Source organism: Camellia sinensis, chromosome 4 (assembly GCF_055761805.1).
Source record: "Camellia sinensis isolate YWXY chromosome 4, ASM5576180v1, whole genome shotgun sequence".
Taxonomy (NCBI): domain Eukaryota; kingdom Viridiplantae; phylum Streptophyta; class Magnoliopsida; order Ericales; family Theaceae; genus Camellia; species Camellia sinensis.
This window is the reverse complement of record NC_138964.1, coordinates 125,558,193-125,566,970: the sequence shown is the minus strand read 5'-3', so window position 1 is coordinate 125,566,970 and position 8,778 is coordinate 125,558,193.

Genomic DNA, 8,778 nt, shown 5'->3' with positions numbered 1-8,778 from the left:
GTACGCTCGGTGTTTACACCGACATCTCATTGGTTAGAAACATTCGGGTACGCCCGGTGTTTACACTGACATCTCGTTGGTTAGAAACATTCGGGTACGCCCAGTGTTTACACCGACATCTCGTTGGTTAGAAACATTCGGGTACGCCCAATGTTTATACCTCCCTGCCGGTTAGAAGCGTTTAGGACGTGTGTCCGACGCTTATACATTGTTTTGGTTAGAAACACTTGGGTTGCGTGCCTGATGTATATACCACCCCTTTGGTTAGAAGCATTTGGGAAGTTTGTCCGACGCTTATACCACCCCCTTTGGTTAGAAGCATTGGGTTGTGTGCCTGATGTTTATACCATCCCTGTTGTTAGAAGCGTTTGGGACGTGTGTCCGACGCTTATACCTTGCTTTGGTTAGAAACACTCGGGTATGCCCGATGTTTATACCTCCCTTCCGGTTAGAAACATTTAGATCGTGTTTCGACGCTTATACTTCTCTGTCTTGGTTAGAAACATTGGAACGTGCTCTAATGTTTATACCACCCTCTGGTGTTTGCATCGCTCCCTTTTCCCTCTCGCGCGTGGCGCGTTAGGATGCTTTGGGTTAAATGCATCTGGACAGTTTCCAATGCTTATACCGTTGTTTGCTTTGATTGCATAATAGTTGGATGTGTTTCACTTGTTATCACTGCTTCTTTCCTCGCGTTGTTATTACTGCTTCTTTCCTCGCGTTGTTATCACTGCTTCTTTCCTCGCGTGTGCGACGTGTTGGGATCTTGTTTGTTGCCTCGGGTACGCCCGACGGTTGTTGTTCTTTACCTTTTCTGCGTGAGGCGCAGTTAAGATAGCATAATTTTCTTACATCATTTCTGCATGAAATGTGGCTTGGTTTGTAATTCCCCTGCATAGCATGTTTGTTTACTTGTTTATATACGAGTTTGCTGTAGCATTTCTTTGCATAACATTTGCATCTAGATGTTTCACTACAGCCCTCATTGCATGATCATAAGTTATGTTCTGCATCGTGTATGTCATTTGCAGCTTGCCCCTGAACTACGCTGGTTTGATTACTTGCAACGGGATATGTAGGCAACTCTCGGGTTCAACCAATTGCATTTGCATTTTGTTTGTTTGTCCAAGTCTTCAGCCTTGTCAAAAATGGGTCATCTCTGGACTTTGACATTCACTCACGTCATTTCATGACTCTGAGCTCTGTCAAAGAGGGGCAACTGTAGACACCCCATTTTTGACAGCCCTTAGGATTTGGGCGCCACTAATTATTTACTTAGTGATGAAAGTTGTGCAGTGCAAAGGCTCGATTTCTTCAGTAAGAGGAGCTTCAAATCCCAACCTCACACCCATTTTTTGGGCCAAAACCATTTTTACCAAAAGATTTTAGACCTTAGAACGCTCTCTTTCAAAATATTTTTGAAAAATGATTCTACGATGTTCCGAGGCTCGTATTTCATTAAATGTTGCGCTTTTCGGTAAACCGAGCAAGGACAAAGTGGAAATGAATGAAAGAGAGGTGAACTCTTTGAAAAATCTGTCAAAACACCTTATTTAGGGGTTTGGAGTTGAAGAAAAGAGGAGAGGAGGGAAGAAAACTAGTTTGGGAGAAGTTCGGCATGAATCCAGGTAGGACCGAAGCTGAGCAGTCTTCACTTAAATAGGCATATCTTCTTGCACAGTTCAAATTTTGATGTGAGGATGCCACCATTGGAAAGAATACTTCTAGGGCTTCAATTTAGGCTCAAGAATGACCTGCAAAAGAGTTCAGATGAAGGAGATATTCCCATTTGAGGTTGGGCCCAAAAAGCAGATTTTTCTGGCCAACCAGAGGTGGATGTTTCTGGCCATGGATGGGGTTTTCTAGCCATGTGCCAGCCATGAATGGCCTTTTCCGGCCACCTACCATGCAAGAGTGACCCTTGCCGGCCAGAAATGGACATGTGCCGGCCATCAATGATGGCTTGCCGGCCATTGATGGAAAAAGGCAATTTTCTGCAGATATTTTTGTTCCAGCTGTCCCTTTTGGGATATTTTCAACCAAGGCTTGCATTCTTCTATATATAGAGAGCCTTCTCTATTTTTTTCAAGGTTATAACAATTTAGGAGTGATATATTTTGGGAGCTTCTCTCTCTACAATCCTCTCTCTCTCTAAATTTCTCTCTCTAAGAGCTTTTGTGCTTAGAAGCTTGCATACATCAATCTTTAACCTATCAACCCTTAACAAGAGTGGTTCATCTTTTGGCTGAGGTTGCTTGAAGCTCTCTTGGAGCCTCCTTTGAGCACTAGAAGGTGGTTTAAGCTCAGATTTGTGCCTATTGTGTGCTTTGTTTCAAAGGTATAACACTTACCTTCTTTGAGCTTATTTTGTACACTTGTTTTGCCACCTTTTCAAACTATTTTTGGGCTGGTTTTCAAGTATAAAAACCTCTGTTTTTCATTCCTAAAAATGGTGGTTTGAGCCTTTGTGAGTTAGGGGGTTGTCCCGCCTTTTGGCTCTTTGGCTTGTGAAGCTTTTTGTGCCATCTTTCATCACCTTTCAAACCAACTCTTTTGCCCTTTTAACCACTGAAACTCAGAGGTTTTTCAGTGGTAAAAACTATGTTTTGAGGTCTAAAATAGGAGGGGGTGGCCTCCCCTCCTTGTGTCTTGTTTGCAAGTATAGATAGCCTAACATGTGAGCATGTTTTTCTACCTTTTGATGACTTGATCTCAGCATGTTTTAGGCTCTAATTTGGCCTACTTTAGCTCTGTTTTGAGCCCTCTTGGTCATATGAGCCTTGCCTTGCATGGTTGTAGTGTAAATGCCTTCACTGGCTTAGTGATTTAAGGCCTCTAACATGTTGTGCATGTGTTGCTTACATGTTGTAGCATCATTTAACATGTAATTTCAGTACATATAGCTTTGTCACACTCTTACTTGTTTCACTCTTTCATTGCTTTAGAGAGTTGTGCCTTGAGCCTTGTTTATAAGCCAACATGTGAACATGTTTTTCTTGCCTTTTATGCTTCTATCTCAGCATGTTTTAGCTACTGTTTTGGTATGTTATAGCTCTGTTTTAAGCTGGTTTGGTCTCTTGAGCTTGATATTACATGCCTCTAATGTAATGCTCTTCATTAGCTTTAGTGTTTTTGGCGCTTAACATGTTGTACATGAGTTGTTTGCATGTTATAGTATGTTTTTGCATGCCATTTCAGCACTAAAAAGTCTGCAACCTCCCTCTATTCTTCGCTTTTTTAATTTGCTTTGAAAGTGGTCTTGAGCCCCTTGTTGGCTTGAGTGTGAACTTGAGGCTCTCATGCCTAATGGTTTTAACCCTTTCTTGAGGGTTCTCCCTAACCAACAGCATGAGGCCTCTTTCATGCTCAAGGCACTTGTGGCTTAGGCCATCTTTCTAATTAGAGGACTTTCACATTGGACTTAATCGGTTAAAGGATTAATCGGTAATGTAAAATGTGTAAACAATAATTGGACAAGTAAAACATGACTAAGATAAGCATGTTGTGTTTGCATTGTATGTGTTCAATCGGACGTTATATTGAACACAAGGTAGATTGGTCCATTTCATACTCAAAGTGATGAAATGAGCCAATCTCCTTTGTCTCCATCACCCTTGATCATGCATGATAGGGTGGTGGTCCTTTGAGTCTTGTTTTGTGCATTTATTGAAAGTATACAACTTGGATCTTTGGCCATCATGCATTGAAAATGCTTGATTGGTGGTTTGGGATCTAAGAGTGCTACTCCTTTGATGTTTTGAGATGATAAGGAGGGTCATAGTACAAACATATCCTTGGAAAACCCTCAATTTTCCTCTGTCTGTGCTCTGTTGCAGTATGGTGATTCAGCACACTAGTGGCCGACAGTGGCTCACTGATGGCTGGCAGTGCTACATCTTTGGCCGGCAGTGCCTTTTTTGGGTCGGCAGATGGCCGGCAGTAAGCACTCATGGCCGGTAGGCCACTGGTGCAATCCTCAGCATTGAATTGGTAACGTGGAGCAGAAAGATCTTGGAGTAAGTTCAACCCTGCAAACAGAGCCTCTCAGGAGCAAACCGAAAGGCTTTTCGGGGCGAAAATCGAGTGCATGCATATTCAACTTCCTAAAGCAGATCTGAGGCAATGTAGTTAGTGCTTTACATGTTTAGTTAGCATGAATTTGTAATTTAATTAACTAGTTGTTAATTAGTTAAGTGTTGTAATAATTAATTAGCTTAGTTTAGCTATTTCTTTATTTTGATTTGTAATAATTAGTCTAATTAGTTTAATTAGAATAGTTAGTTAGCTTAGCTCAGTGTAGCTTAGCTTATTTATTTGGACCCTCCTTCGAGAGGGCGCAATGTTGTAATAAGTGTGCGTGTGTGTGTGAATGTCTTCCAACCCCACGTCTTTCTCCCTTTTATTTAACTACTTTCGATGGTTAGTTTAGGGTCACGTTTTGATTAGCATACCTTATGCTTTGCATGTTTGCATCCATTCATTTGTCTTGCATGCATCGAGGCTCGGCGCATCATTCAAACTGCATAGTATTTCAATACTTCTTTGAATACGTGTGTGAAATCGTTGCACTCATATGCCATCTTAGTAGCCAAGCCTATTAATTTCATATTGCATGTCTTGTGTTAGGCATCTTAACATAGTTAGGATCATGTATTTTTCTAATTAGTTTTTGTTTTGGCTCAGAGTACACTATAAGTTTTACGCTTTAGCATACTTGCATGAGTGTGAGTGATGCCATGTTTCGCATGCTTGCCATGAGGCTATGTGCTTATTTGCTAAACTACATGAATGCCTGTGAATGAAGGCTTTGTTGCTTGAATTGGAACAATTCATCGAATGTGCATTTTAAGCCCACTTTGTGAAGTGGCAAATCATGTTTTAAAGCCCATCATGTTTGATGGAAAATTTGCGTTTTAGCCCACTTGGGGGTGGCACCTTCAAGCTATTTTCGTAAACAAACATGAGTTGTTTTGTTCCAATTCTTGCGATCTTAGTCTATACTTGATTGTGTGCGCATCACATAGTAAGGTTAGCTAAATAACTGGAATAAGAACATGTGTGTTTATCAAACAACATATCATGATTAGTAGAGGCCGATCTTTGATCGGGAGAGCGGGGGTGCTCATTTTAGGACCTTCCCCTCTCGTACCCAAGTTGCCGAGCCAAGATAACTTTGGTGATGACGGACACGTGGCCTTTGGCACGAGTAAGGATTTCCTAAATTTTCCTAAAAACAAAATATTTAGGTGGCGACTCTGTAATCTGGCAAAGCAGTCCAGTTTTGGCATTATTTGATTCAAAATTTGATTTTCCAAAATGATTTGCCGGATTGGACTCTTTGGTGTTTATCAATTTCACATTGCACTTTGTGAAATTAGATTCAGAACCGTGACAGGAGTCCGAACTTTAGGACCAATTCGCGCCTAATCACATATACTCATTCCCACATTATTCTTCAAGAACTCATTAGAAAACTCCTTTTTTACATTTAAAAAACCAAACCCTAAATCAAACCTCCAACCCCCTAATCACAATACATTGCAAGGAGCACATAACAAAGCTGAGAATCATACAAGGAGGTTGAAGAAGTCCATACCTTAAGAGTAGAAGAGGAAGAGAAGAAGCCCGAACTTTAGACAAAGTTAAAAACGGAAACTTCACCGATTAAAACGTTCACCTTCATGAGCTCTACACTTTACTCCAAAGCACTAGGGCGACAAGATCAACAGATTTTGGTGTATTTGAGGTATTTAGACAAGAACTAGAGAGAAAGAGTGAAGAAATATGGAAAAGTTAACTTTTAGAGAGAGAGAGAGATCAAAAAGTGACTGAAAGCATCTTTTTTCCCATACTGATACATGCACAAACCGCTCGAGCTCACAATGACCTCATTCTAGAAGTTTTGCAGACCTGCAGAAGATCATTCGAGGGAAGAAAGGGCCACTCGAGTGAAGATCACCCTACTTCCAGTAGTTTTTGCAGACTTGCAAAAATACTAGGAAGAACCAAAGATTGTTGTAGCTTGCTTTTTATGCTCCTTTCAGATACGATAGCCCTACAGTTCAGACTCCCGTGGTTCTGAATCTGATTTCACAAGTGCAATGTGAAATAGATAAACACAAATGAGTCCAAATCCGGCAAATCTTTTGAAAAATCGATTTTGAATCAAAAATGTCAAAAATGGACTACTTTTTCAGATTTCAGAGTCGCCACCTAAATATTTTTAGGAAATTTAGGAAATTCGAGACTCGTGTCAAAGGCCACTTATCCATCATCACCAAAGTGTCTTGGTTCGAGAACTTAGGTATGAGAAGGGAAGGTCATGAATTGAGCACCTCACTCACACGATCAAAGATCGGCCTCTACTAATCATGATGTGATTCGTATTTACATTATATGCTCTTGTTCCAATTATTAGGCTATTTTTACTAAGTGATGCACACAAGTATAGACTAATTTGCAAAAGTTGGAACATTTTGATTTTGTGTTTGTTTCGAAAAATTGTTTGAATATGTACCATTTAAAAAAGCGATATCACATGTACATTAATCAAAATTCTTCCAATTTAAGCAATTAGCCTTCATCCATAGGCATCCAAACAGGTATATCACTTAAGCACTTAGCCTCATGGAAGATATGCTTGATATGACAACAATCACACGCATGAAATATGCTAAAGCAATAAATGCTTACCTAGTACTCCAAGGCAAGCCAAAAGAAATAAAAGAGTTAGAAAAAAAATGCATGATCCTAACGATACAAGATGACTAATGCAACACATACAAAAGTGCTACTAATTGGTTCGGTTGTCTAACATATCATGTAAATCACTTTGATAGCATGCAGTGGCGCACGTATTCAAGGAAGTAATAAATGACAATGCCTTTAGAATGATGAACCGTACCTCATGCATGCGAGACAAATGGATGCAAATCATGGAAAATGCTAAGTAAACATGATGTTCTATACTATCCATTATAAGCGGATAAATAAAAGGGAGAAAGAAATAGGGGTTGGAAGACATACACATTATTATAATTCGCCCTCACGCAGGAGAGTCCAAATGAATGTCCTAGCTAACTAAGCTAATTATTACAACGCCACAAATTAACTAACTACTCTAGCTAATTAAGTACAACACAAGAACTAACTAGCTATTCAAACTAATTAATTACAACACAAGAAATAACTAACTATTCTAACTAATTATTTAATTACAACACAAGAAGAATTAACTAACTATTTACAACACAAATTAAGTTTCTATTCTAATTAATTGCAACACGGTACTAGTGAACACAATTGTAATGGCCCTGAGAAGCGAGGAATGACTCATGCATGTGTGAGGATTTTCACTTGAAAATGCTCTTTGTTTTGTTACCAGAATGCTTCTGTTGTGCAGCTAGAAAATTGAACTATTTTTTTTGCCTCAGCCTCTGCTCTGTTCTGTAGGAAAAATAACACTGCCTGGTTGAAAAAGATGGCGGGCCGGCCAGAAGAAGTGGTCGACCGTACAGTAAAGGTCACCGGCCGGCCATTAATGTTTGGTATTGCCCTATTGCAACAGATATGAAATAAAGCACAAATAGAGTATTTTCAGGGGATGTTTGTCCATCCTGTCTCTCCTTATCATCAAACAGGTCAAAGGAGGAGTAGGCTCGATTCGCAAGCCATCAATCGATGCACATTCATTGCATGATAACTTATGAATCAAGGGACAAAAGCTTAATAAATGAAGCTAAAAAAGATCAACAAAAACCTCTCCCTATCATGACATTGATCAAGGGAAGTGGTTGACTTGATATTTTGAACCATTATCATCACATGAGAGTATGAAATAGCTCAAAACTCAATGGGTTCAATTAACGTCTGATTGAACCCCAAACTATTTTATTATCTTGTTATCCCTTAGTTCAATTTCATTACCTCTTTTAATTTCCTTGCCATTCATTAGTTATTTTAGTCTAATAATGAAGATTAAGTCCACTAATGGAGAGAAGTGTCAAACAAAGGGTTGTTTTGGGCATGAGAGAGATGTCATGTCTTTTGTAATGAACTTCCGAAGAGATTAAACCATTAAGCACAAGGATCTCAATCTCAAGCTTAAATAATGACCATTTGAAACAACTCTCAAAGCAAAGAAAAAGCCAAGAAAAGAGGGAGGTTGCAGAGGTGAACATAAGTATGGAAAGCACAAAATAAATGCTATTAACTTAAATAGGTTGGTGTCTAATGCCTAAAACACCAATCCTATGAGGACCATTACACTACAAGCATGCCATACGAAGCATAAATGAAACTAACACATAAAAACAGTCCTAAAACAGTTGAAAATAGTGCTGGAATTCACATGGGAAGGCTTGAAAAAGTAAACTACAATATTAAGGAAATTAAGCTAGTAAACAAGTACAAGGAGGGGAGGCTAACCCCTCATTTTTTGGAACTTCAAAACAACATTTTTAGCATTTGAAAGCCTCTGAAAATCAGTGGTAAAAAGCTCAAAAAAATTTGATGAAAAGATTGGAAACACAAGGGCAAAAGCATGGAAGACAAGGTTTAAACAAGGGTAGTCCACCCCTCTACCTTGGGTAGCTTTTAACCACAAGTTTCAGCCCATAAAAATAGTTGAAAAATTATCCAAAAACAGCAAATAAAGATGGGAAATAAATAAGGGAGAGAAGCTAGGAATTATACCTCTTGAAGAGGAATGACACTTTGAGTTACGAACCACCAATTTTACACCCTCAAGAGCTAATATTTAAGCTCAACAACCTCAGC